The sequence below is a fragment of the Heptranchias perlo genome, chromosome 12 (assembly GCF_035084215.1).
Source record: "Heptranchias perlo isolate sHepPer1 chromosome 12, sHepPer1.hap1, whole genome shotgun sequence".
Lineage (NCBI taxonomy): Eukaryota > Metazoa > Chordata > Chondrichthyes > Hexanchiformes > Hexanchidae > Heptranchias > Heptranchias perlo.
Window position 1 is genome coordinate 12,840,787 of NC_090336.1, and position 12,256 is coordinate 12,853,042.

At 45.3% G+C, this 12,256-nt stretch overlaps 1 protein-coding gene across 1 annotated transcript in view; it reads right to left on the reverse strand.

Moving 5' to 3' along the window:
- LOC137327832 (proline-rich protein 5-like) overlaps positions 1-12,034 on the reverse strand; it is a 136,333-nt gene extending 124,299 nt beyond the window's left edge. The window contains exon 1 of the mRNA XM_067993668.1: positions 11,765-12,034. The gene's annotated coding sequence lies outside the window, so the exon portion shown is untranslated. The remainder of the gene's footprint in view (positions 1-11,764) is intronic.
- Between the last annotated feature and the right edge of the window lie 222 nt (positions 12,035-12,256).

Here is a 12,256-nt window from a genome sequence, read left to right on the forward strand (position 1 = left end):
ACTCCTGCTCCTATTTCTTATGTACTTATGTTTTGAATATATTATCTGAAGCGATAATTCCTGCAAGATTTCCCGCTCCCCACATTCTCAAGATGCTCTTTAAAGAAAACAGGGTGGAGGTAAAAAAAAATTATCTGTAAAGGATAATAATTCAGTGTGTATATAAGCAGGAGTCCCCCGATGGCTCAGCGATCTCATTTAGTGAGTAGTTGAGTCATACAGAAAGAAAGAAAGACTTGCATTTATATGGTGCTTTTCACAACCTCAGGACATTCCAAAACCCTTCACAGCCAATGAAGTATTTTTGGAGTGTAGTCACTGTTGTAATGCAGGAAATATGGCAGCCAATTTGTACACAGCAAGGGCCCACAAACAGCAATTTTATAATGATCAGATAATCTGTTTTAGTGATGTTGGTTGAGGGGTAAATATTGGGCAGGACACCTGCTCTTCTTCAAAATAATGCCATGAGAATTTTTACGTCCACCTGAGAGGGCCTTGGTTTAATATCTAATCCAAAAGACAGTACCTCCAGCATTCCCTCAGTACTACCAGCCTAGATTTATACTCAAGTCTCTTGGAGTGGGATTTAAACCCACAACCTTCTGACCTCAGAGGTAAGAGTGCTACCCACTGAGCCACAGTTATGACTAGTAAAGGCTCAGCTTTGATTTTTGGCCTGGTCTGAGCGAGCTGATCTCAGCTTGGCTGGTAGTAGGCGATGTTACATTTGGCCTCAGCACCCCTGGCTAGGGAGTGGGAAAATAAATCAGCCCAGATTTCTGCTCCCAATCACCATCCTGCGTCTGATGTTGAAAATGCATGTGTGTTAGAGCAGGATCAAGCTCAGCTGTGATGCTCCTTGCAGTCAAACAGCCTGCCGACACTCAGGGGGGCAATTTTAATCTAACCTGCCCGGTGGGAAACTGACGAGATCGGGTGCAATGCTGGTTTTACAGCCCGTTCCATTTTATCTCCATTGAAGTCGGTGGAGACTAATATTGGACGGGATGTAAAACCCGCCCAATATTACTCTCCACCCGATCCCATGGGCTTGCCGCCTGGCAAGTTAGACTATAATTACCCTCTGAGTGCTAGGCTTAACATGAGTAATGGGCGCTGGGGTGAAATATCAGGGGGTGACTGGAAACACACAGCTTCAAAGTGCGTGCCTTCTCAGCGTGCTGACTTATTAACGGGTCTCTCATTGCCGAGAAAAACAGGCGTTTTCCCAGTTTCCATCCAAAGAAGAAATTTCAGCTCCCGGACACAGATCTGCACCAATTTCTCCTGCAATAGCTGCAATTTAGACAATAGTTGCAAATCTGCAACACAATCACTTCGATCCGAGCTGCTGTGTCTCAGAGGCCAGCGACTATGGGCGAAGGTATAACCACACACAAAAAAAAACCCCTAAACCAAAACAAACAGAAAGCTGAAAGGCCGACCAGTGGCCAAACTCAGATTTCTATCTGTCGATTGTTCCTGTTACGGGGATGAATCTGCGAGGGGAGAAAAATAAATAATAAATTCTGCAAGGAGGAAATGTGACTTAAAACAAGGGAGAAAACATTAGCCATCGGACAGGAAAGGTCTCTGGAGGAGAGAGGCAAAGACTCCATTCTGTGCCTGAAGCTTCTAAGAATTTAGTCCCAGGTCCTTCTGAACCCTAAAGGGCCGACTTTCCCAAGACCTGCTGCTGGTGTAGGAACCTTGGCAACACATGTTGGGCAAAGTCGGCCCTGATATGTTTCCTCATTTTCTCCCTTCCTCTCCTGAAGGCATTGAATCCTTGGCGGGGTATGGCTTCACCCCGTCACTGGCTGCTGACCACTACCTTGCTCAAGTGACCAGTGAGCATCAGTCGGCTATTTGGCCGCGGGCAGCATCCCAACCGAAGCAGGATCTGTTGCCACCCAATGTCTACGTGGGCAAACTTTTCAGCGGGAATTGAGGTTTTTAAGATGATTAAAGGAGTTGATAGGGTAGAGAGAGAGAGAAACTATTTCCTCTGGTGGGGGGGAGTCCAGAACAGGGGTGGGGGCACGACCTTAAAATTACAGCTAGGCAGTTCAGGGGTGATGTCAGGAAACACTTCTTCACACACAGGGTAGTAGATATCTGGAACTCTCTTCCTCAAAAAGTTAGGTCAATTCAAAAATAAGATTGATAGATTTTTGTTAAGTAAGGGTTTTAAGGGATATGGAACTAAGGCAGGTAAATGGAGTCAAGACACAGATCAGCCATGATCTAATTAAATGGCGGAACAGGCTTGAGGGGCTGAATGGCCTCCTCCTGTTCCTGCGTTCCTAATTACTGGATAGTGGTCGGAAGCAGCAACATGACAGATTGGTCATCACATGGGCCCAGGGACTCTGAGACTGACTCTGCATCGCACTGCATTGGAATTTTAGCCTCATTCCAACCACATAAATATTTCAGAGAGAAGTCATGGTGAAGTATGTAGACACAGGCAGCAGTAATGCAGTTGTGGGGGAATTGTGGCACTGTATTCATCGCATATCTGTGGAGGATATTACAGCCCTTGGAATACAATGTGCAATTTCTCACATATGAGACAGGGAACACCAGGTCACAGGGATTAAGCAAAGCAGGGCAACTGATACAAAGCAATGAGTAAGAGAGGGAGCACTGAGTGCAGCACACTACATGCCAAATATTTCACTAATTAAACACCATCTCTTCATATAGAAACATAGAAAAATAGGAGCAGAAGCAGGCCATTCGGCACTGCAATCCTGCTCCGCCATTCAATATGATCATGGCTGATCCTCTATCTCAATACCATATTCCCGCTCTCTCCCCATACCCCTTGATGCCTTTTGTGTCTAGAAATCTATCTAGCTCCTTCTTAAATATTTTCAGTGACTTGGCCTCCACAGCCTTCAGTGGTAGAGAATTCCACAGGTTCACCACCTTCTGAGTGAAGAAATTTCTCCTCATCTCAGTCCTAAATGTCCTACCCCGTATCCTGAGACTATGACCCCTTGTTCTGGACCCCCAGCCAGGGGAAACATCCTCCCTGCATCCAGTCTGTCTAGCCCTGTCAGAATTTTATATGTTTCAATGAGATCCCCTCTCATTCTTCTAAACTCTAGTGAATACAGGTCGAGTCGACCCAATCTCTCCTCATACGACAGTCCTGCCATCCCCAGGAATCAGTCTGGTGAACCCTCGCTGTACTCCCTTTCTTAGGTAAGGAAATCAAAACTGCACACAATACTCCAGGTGTGGCCTCACCAAGGCCCTGTATAACTGCAGTAAGACATCCTTGCTCCTGTACTCAAATCCTCTTGCAATGAAGGCCAACACAGCATTTGCCTTTCTAACTGCATGCTGCACCTGAATGTTTGCTTTCAGTGACACCCAGGTCCCTTTGTACATCAACATTTCCCAATCTATCACCGTTTAAATAATATTCTGCCTTTTTGTTTTTCCTTCCGAAGTGGATAACTTCATATTTATCCACATTATACTGCATCTACCATGTATTTGCCCACTCACTCAACTTGTCTAAATCACCTTGAAGCCCCTTTGTATCCTCCTCACAACTCACGATCCCACCTAGTTTTGTGTGGTCAGCAAACTTGGAAATATTAATTTGGTTCCCTCATCCAAATCATTGATATATATTGTGAATAGCTGGGGCCCAAGCACTGATCCCTGCGGTACCCCACTAGTCACCGCCTGCCACCCTGAAAAAGACCCATTTATTCCTACTCTCTGTTTCCTGTCTGTTAACCAATTTTCAATCCATGTCAGTATATTACCACCAATCCCATGTGCTTTAATTTTGCACACTAACCTCTTATGTGGGACTTTATCAAAGGCCTTCTGAAAATCCAAATAAACCACATCCACTGGTTCTCCCTTATCTATTCTACCAGTTACATCCTCAAAAAACTCCAGTAGATTTGTTAAGCATGATTTCCCTTTCATAAATCCATGTTGACTTTGTCTAGTCCCATTAATTTCTCCAGCACTTTTTTTTACTAATACTAATTTCGTTTAATTCCTCCTTCTCACTAGTCCCTTGGTTCCCCAGCATTTCTGGGAAGTTATTTGTGACCTGTTCCGTGAAGACAGAACCAAAATATTTGTTTAATTGCTCTGCCATTTCCTTGTTCCCCATTACTCCACTACTCATATAATATACCATTGCTCTTGTATCCCATTCCATTGGTTCTTATTTAAAATCCCACAGTGCGTCATGTAATATCCCACTGCTCATGGTATATATCACACCGTCTGCATTGTAATAGCCCATTGCTCATTGTATAATAGTCCACCGTACGTAATATAAATTCTCCTGTTTCTGACTGTAAGGGACCTACATTTGTCTTCACTAATCTTTTTCTTTTTACATACTTGCAGAAGCTTTTACAGTCCACTTTTATGTTCCTTGCAAGTTTACCCACATACTCCATTTTTCCCCTCTTAATCAATCTCTTGGTCCTTTTTGCTGAATTCTAAACTGCTCCCAATCCTCAGGCTTGCTACTTTTTCTGGCAACTTTATATGACTCCTCTTTGGATCTAATACTATCCTTAATTTCTTTTGTTAGCCATATATTCCAATCCTAGCCGGATAACATTCCACTGCTCGCTGTATAATATCCCATAGTCCTTCCTTTATTATCCCACTGCTCACTGTATAATGTTCCACAGTCCTTCGTTTGATATCCCACTGCTAGCTATATAATATTCCACTGATCACTGTATAATATCCCACTGCTTGCCAAATATCTCACTGCTCGTATAATACTCCTCTACTCATATAATATACCATTGCTCTTGTATACCATCCCATTGGTTCTTATTTAAAGTCCCACAGTGCGCCTTGTAATATCCCACTGCTCATGGTATAATATCCCACCGTCTGCAGTGTAGTAGCCCATTGCTCATTGTATAATAGTCCACCGAACGTAATATTCCAATGCTTGCTGTATAATATCCTACTGTGCACAATATCTCACTCCTACCTATATAATATCCCACTGTTCTCGGGATGCGGGCATCGCTGGCAAGGCCGGCATTTATTGCCCATCCTTAGTTACCCTTGAGATGGTGGCCTTCTTCTTGAACCGCTGCAGTCCGTGTGGTGAAGGTTCTCCCACAATGTTGTTAGATAGGGAGTTCCAGGATTTTGACCCGGCGACGATGAAGGAACGGCGATATATGTTCAAGTTGGGACTTGGAGGGGAACTTGGAGGTTATGTTGTTCCCATGAGCCTGCTACCCTTATCCTTCTAGGTGGTGGAGGTTGTGGGTTTGGGAGATGCTGCCAAAGAAGCCTTGGTGAGTTGCTGCAGTGCATCCTGTAGATGGTACACACTGCAGCCACGGTATGCTGCTGGTGGTGGGAGTAGATGGTTAAGCCAGTGGATGGGGTGCCGATCAAGCGGACTGTTTTATCTTGGTTGGTGTTGAGTTTCTTGAGTGTTGCTGGAGCTGTACCCATCCAGCAAAGTTGCTGTAGGGCAGAGGATGATGGTGGGGGTAATGTACTGGTCCACTTTATTGGGCACATGTTGGTTGTGTATTGGGCAGAATGGAGATGTAATGTAAAGGAAGGTCTCGTCAATTAAAACAAGCCTCGAGTCTTTTTCTGACCAAAACTGGGCATCAGTGGGAATATCTTCAGGCTCAGTCTCAGTATCCTTCTCTGCCAATGGTTGCTCATGAGCTTCCTCTTCCACCTGCTCCCTTTTTATGGTGAAGGTGTGTAATATGCAACAGTTTACAATAATCTTGGCGATCTTGCCAAGGCTATATTGCAATATCCCCCAGTCTGTCTAAGGATCAGAACCTTTGTTTCAACTTTCCGATGCTATGTTTGATCATGATCCTGGTGGCCAAGTGTGCTTCATTATATCACTCTTTAGCTTTTGTTCTCAAGGGGGTCATGAGCCAGGGTTGAAGATAACACCATGCCCCTTAAAGTGATGACGACACCATAGATTGCTGTAATATGAAGGGCTGATGACTGCTACCAGAGCAACATGCATTCCAGTGCATAACTTTGTGCCCATGGTCACTGACTAGCTGCACATTATTAGAACTGGGACCCTTTCTATAAAGAAAGCCGTAGAATTGAGGTTAGGGGTCCATATGGCCACATGTGCTCTTTGAGGAAACTTGCCTTGTGGAAAATGTACGATGCTTTCTTTGCTGCTGGCTGCTTTCCATGTGGAACTTGAAGGAAGTCCAGTGAACTAAGGTAATCTGCCACTTGCTTGATCATCAGTGCGCTACTGGTTGTGAAAATTGGCATATATCCCCTTCTGTGGCTTGGAAGGCTCCTGTAGCATAAAAGTTCAAGGCTGTGGTCACCTTGACAACCACTGGCAATGCTATCTCCGTTCTGGAACTTTTATGAAGGTGAGGCTCCAGTAGATACTTCCATGACTGCCACCTTAGTGAAGAGTATCCAGTGAAGATGGATCTCCTCAGCCATGTCTTGAGTTGTGTCTTGGTCTGTAGGCATGGGCAGGTGCAGCAAGACTGAGCGAGCTGTAAGCATACCTTCTTCTCATTCTTCCTCAGATCCATCTCTTTCTTCGCCAAAACCAGCAAATAGAGAGGCATATCTAGTGGGACGCCAATCTTCAGAACTGTGGTTGCAGCATCTTAAATTGTAACTGCCAACAAGCCACAGGTGGAAACAAAAAGCGATCTGCTGAAAAATCCCCCCAAAAATACAAAAAGCTGAACAGAAAATGAGTACTTCAGTAAAACAAAGTTCTAAAGCTAATAGCAGCACTCACCAATCTAACTCTGGCCACTCGTCACTCTGCAGTTTCTCTCCATCTCCTTCCATGCCCTTTCCTCACTCATCTTCTGCATAAGATCCACCTCCTGCCCCCTTGATCCCCTCTTCACTCAACTTCTGACCACTCAACATCCACTCCTGGCTCCCCAGCCAGCCGACATTGTCAATGGTTCCTTTTGCTCAACCTTTTAAAACTTGTCATGAATCCCTTCCTGAAAAACACCCATCCTTGACCCATCCATCCTCTCATACTTCCACTCCAACTCTAACATTGCTTTCCTTTCTAAGGTTCTTGAACGTGCCATCTCCATGCCCAACTCTCTCAGAACCCCCTGTTTGAATCCCTGCCTCTGCCCTGTGCACAACACCAGGACAGCCCTGGCAAAGTCTACGAACCACATCCTCTGAGGCTGTGACCCTGGTGAGTTATCTCTCCTCCTTAATCTCTCAGCGGCCTTTGATACGGTGGACCATGCCATCCCCCTCCATCGTCTCTCCTCTGCTACTCAGCTCTGTGGGACTGCCCTGGATTGGTTCTACTCCTATCTATCCAAACCTAGCCAGCACATCTCCAGCAAAGCCTTCTCTTCACACTACTGCACTGTCACCTCCCAGCAGGACATCCCGAAAGCATCTCCAGCAATGACTTCTCTTCCCACTGCCCCATTGTCACCTTCGATGCAGCCAGCACATCCCCAGAAATGGCTTCTCTTTCTACCCCCGCATATTTTTTCCCTTGGCCTCCTCCTCTTCTTTCTCATCTATACCCTATTCCTCAGTGACATCATCCATACACATGTAGTCGGATTCTATATAATGCTGATGACATCCAGTTCTACCTCTTCATCACGTCTCTCAACCCAACCCACCTCTGTGCGGTGAGGACCGCCTGTCCAACATCAACTCATGGATGAGCTACAACTTCCGTCAACTTAACATCAGGAAAACAAAAGCTATGGTTTTTGGTCCCCGCCATAGACATTGCTCATTTAGTACTGATTCCATCAGTCTCCTGGCCAATCTCAGGCTGAACCGGACTGTGCTGAACCTTGGCATCCAGTGAGATCCTGAGCTGAGCTTCAAACCTCACATCCAATCCATCACCGATATTTCCACTTCTGCAATATTGCCCACCTCTGCTTCTATCTCAGCCTCTCTGCTGCTCAAACCCTTATCAGTACTTTTCTAATTACTAGACTCAATTTTTCCAATTCTCTCCTTTCCAGCCTCCTATCCTCCACTCTCTGGCCTTTTGTGCATCCCCTCCTCCCTTTGCTCCACCATATACAGGGTATAATTTCAAAGTTTGCAGATGACACAAAACTCAGAAATTGTAATAAACAATGAGGAGGATAGTAACAGACTTCAGGAGGACATAGACACACTGGTGAAATGGGCAGACACATGGCAGATGAAATTTAATGCGGAGAAGAATGAGGAGAGGCAATATGAACTAAATGGTACAATTTTAAAGGGAGTGCGGAAAAAGAGAGACCTGGGATATGTACACAAATCTTTGAAGGTGGCAGGACAAGTTGATAAGGCTGTTAAAAAAGCATATGGGATCTTTGGCTTTATTAATAGAGGCATAGAGTACAAAAGCAGGGAAGTTAAGCTAATCCTTTATAAAACACTGATTAGGCCTCAGCTGGAGTATTGTGTTCAATTCTGAGCACCACACTTTAGAAAGGATGTCAAGGCCTTATAGAGGGTGCAGAAGAGATTTACTAGAATGGTACCAGGGATGAGGCACTTCAGTTATGTGGATAGACTGGAGAAGCTGGGGTTGTTCTCCTTAGAACAGAGAAGGTTAAGGGGAGATTTGATAGAGGTGTTCAAAATCATGAATGGTTTTGATAAAGTAAATAAGGAGAAACTGTTTCCAGTGGCAGAAGGGTTGGTAACCAGATGACACAGATTTACAGTGATTGGCAGAAGAACCAGAGGCAATATGAGGAAACATTTTTTTACGCAGCGAGTTGTGATGATCTGGAATGCACTGTCTGAAAGGGTGGTGGAAGCAGATTCAATAGTAACTTTCAAAAGGGAATTGGATAAATACTTGAAGGGAAAAAAATTACAGGGCTATGGGGAAAGAGCAGGGGGGTGGGACTAATTGGATAGTTCTTTCATAGAGCCAGCACAGGCATGATGGGCCGAATGGCCTCCTTCTGTGCTGCACCATACCATGATACTATGATTTGTTAGAGCATTCAGCTGCCTTAGTCCCACGCCCTGGAGTGCCCTCCCTGAACCTGTTGGGCTCTCCACTTCTCTCTCCTCCTCTAAAAGCTTTCTCAGAACCCAGCTTTTTGACCGAGTTTTCAGACGCCGCTCCTAACCTCTCCTTCCGTGACTTAGCATCCATTTCCCCGTCTGTTTCATTTAGTGAAGACATTTTGATGTTAAAAGTGCTATATAAATGTGAGTTGTTGCTGTTGTTGTACAGCCAATAATGGCACTCCCATTTGTACCCAAAATGTATGAAAGGGTCTTCAATGCAGCACCCGTTTTAAACAGGCATTCGACGATTTCAGCACATACCCAACACTGAAACCGGGAGTGGTGCACAGTATGATTTTAGAAGAATTAATGAACGGATCACATGAAATGTACAATCAACTTCTGCTCTTAAAATTGAGTGAGGACCAGAATCAAGAGCTGCTTGTGTGTTTATATGCCCCCTCCACTCATCGAATCAGCACTGGCACAACCAACCCACCCAGTTGAATAAGAAGTCCCAATACTTCACTTCTTGCCCTTATACACTTTTCGACAGTTACAGATACAGCAAAAAAGTTTGAGATGCCACCACCACCTCACTTAAAATATAATCCGAAACTTAGACTCATTAAAAATCTCTACATTATTAATTCAGCAGTTGCACTGTCAAAGAAAACAGTGTCTCAAAACTGAACTTTAGTGTATGAGAGAGTGTGAGAGAGTGTGAATGTTTGTGTGTCCATATATAAGAGTGTGCGTGAATATTTGTGAGTGTGTTTGAGAGTGTGTGCGAGTGTGTGTGACTCAATTGTGAGAGAGTGGTCGGGAGTGTGAGAGTGTGTATGTTTGTGTGAGATTGTGTGTGTGTGAGAGTGTGTGTGTGAGATTGTGTGTGTGAGAGAGTGTGTGTGTGAGATTGTGTGTATGGGAGAGTGTGTGTGTGAGATTGTGTGTGTGTGAGATTGTGTGTGTGAGATTGTGTGTGTGAGATTGTGTGTGTGAGATTGTGTGTGTGAGATTGTGTGTGTGAGAGAGTGTGTGTGTGAGAGAGTGTGTGTGTGAGATTGTGTGTATGGGAGAGTGTGTGTGTGAGAGTGTGTGTGTGAGATTGTGTGTGTGAGATTGTGTGTATGGGAGAGTGTGTGTGTGAGATTGTGTGTGTGTGAGAGTGTGTGTGTGAGATTGTGTGTGTGAGATTGTGTGTGAGATTGTGTGTATGGAGAGTGTGTGTGTGTGAGATTGTGTGTGTGAGAGTGTGTGTGTGAGATTGTGTGTGTGTGAGATTGTGTGTGTGAGATTGTGTGTATGGGAGAGTGTGTGTGTGAGATTGTGTGTGTGAGATTGTGTGTATGGGAGAGTGTGTGTGTGAGATTGTGTGTGTGAGAGAGTGTGTGTGTGAGATTGTGTGTGTGAGATTGTGTGTACGGGAGAGTGTGTGTGTGAGATTGTGTGTATGGGAGAGTGTGTGTGTGAGATTGTGTGTACGGGAGAGTGTGTGTGTGAGATTGTGTGTACGGGAGAGTGTGTGTGTGAGATTGTGTGTACGGGAGAGTGTGTGTGTGTGATTGTGTGTATGGGAGAGTGTGTGTGTGTGTGTGTGTGAGATTGTGTGTATGGGAGTGTGTGGGTGAGATTGTGTGTACGGGAGAGTGTGTGTGTGAGATTGTGTGTGTGGGAGAGTGTGTGTGTGTGTGTGTGTGTGCGTGTGTGTGAGATTGTGTGTATGGGAGTGTGTGGGTGAGATTGTGTGTACGGGAGAGTGTGTGTGTGAGATTGTGTGTACGGGAGAGTGTGTGTGTGAGATTGTGTGTACGGGAGAGTGTGTGTGTGAGATTGTGTGTACGGGAGAGTGTGTGTGTGAGATTGTGTGTATGGGAGAGTGTGTGTGTGAGATTGTGTGTACGGGAGAGTGTGTGTGTGAGATTGTATGTATGGGAGAGTGTGTGTGAGATTGTGTGTATGGGAGAGTGTGTGTGTGAGATTGTGTGTATGGGAGAGTGGGTGTGAGATGTGTGTGTGTGAGATTGTGTGTATGGGAGAGTGTGTGTGAGATGTGTGTGTTGTGTGAGATTGTGTGTACGGGAGAGTGTGTGTGTGAGATTGTATGTATGGGAGAGTGTGTGTGAGATTGTGTGTACGGGAGAGTGTGTGTGTGAGATCGTATGTACAGGAGAGTGTGTGTGTGAGATTGTGTGTATGGGAGAGTGTGTGTGTGAGATTGTGTGTACGGGAGAGTATGTGTGAGATGTGTGTGTGTGTGAGATTGTGTGTATGGGAGAGTGTGTGTGTGAGATTGTGTGTATGGGAGAGTGTGTGAGAGATGTGTGTGTGATTGTGCGTACGGGAGAGTGTGTGTGAGATGTGTGTGTGTGTGTGTGAGATTGTGTGTATGGGAGAGTGTGTGAGAGATGTGTGAGATGTGTGTGTGGTGGGGGGTAATGCTGGATCAATAACCTCAGGGTAATTCCTTTCGCAGACCCGGGGCACTTGCTGTAGTGTCGGCGTTTACTGTATCTCACGTGTAGAATATGCTGACTATCCGTACACAAGTGGGTGTCCTGGGAAACTCTGAGAAAAGTCACATCATGAAACTTAACAATAACAAAAAAAAAACCCCAAAAAGGTCCATTAAAAGCACAAATCCTCCCCAACAGCCCAGCCTCACACACAGTAAGTGAAGTGCTCTGCAGTCAAAGTTTGCTGTTGATGAACGGTGAGGGGAACCGAGCAATCGGCGATAATCACTTACCCTGAAATACTGCCAGATTTACCCACACGCCGGGCTCCAGGTCAGTTTGCTGTGTGGAAGGGCAGGATCCGAGTGGCGATCTGCTGCTTGATCCGCTGGGGAGCGAGGGATTGAGGAGGGTGGGGAGGCAGGAGACAGGCAGGCAGATCAGGGCAGGTTGGGTTTCGGGCTGAGGGGTGGAGGGCGACGCCTCCTGCTCTCTCACTCACCAGCCTTCGCACTGCAGCCTCACTTTATACATCGTTTGGTTTTGTTTTTGTACGGCGGGAGGTGTATATTTATATTCTGACGGCCGTCATTAGGTCGCGGGTGTTTCTGACAGTTTTATTTCTGGTGGCCAGACTACTTTTTGGACCGAATCCAATACCTTAGTCGTTGTGTTTTTGTTGCAGTAATTTGTAATCGTGACTAAAAACGAGAGAGAGAGAGAAAAAAAAACAAATTAAGGGACTTCAACTGAGCTGGAACGGACTAGAATGGAAGGGTTTTCTG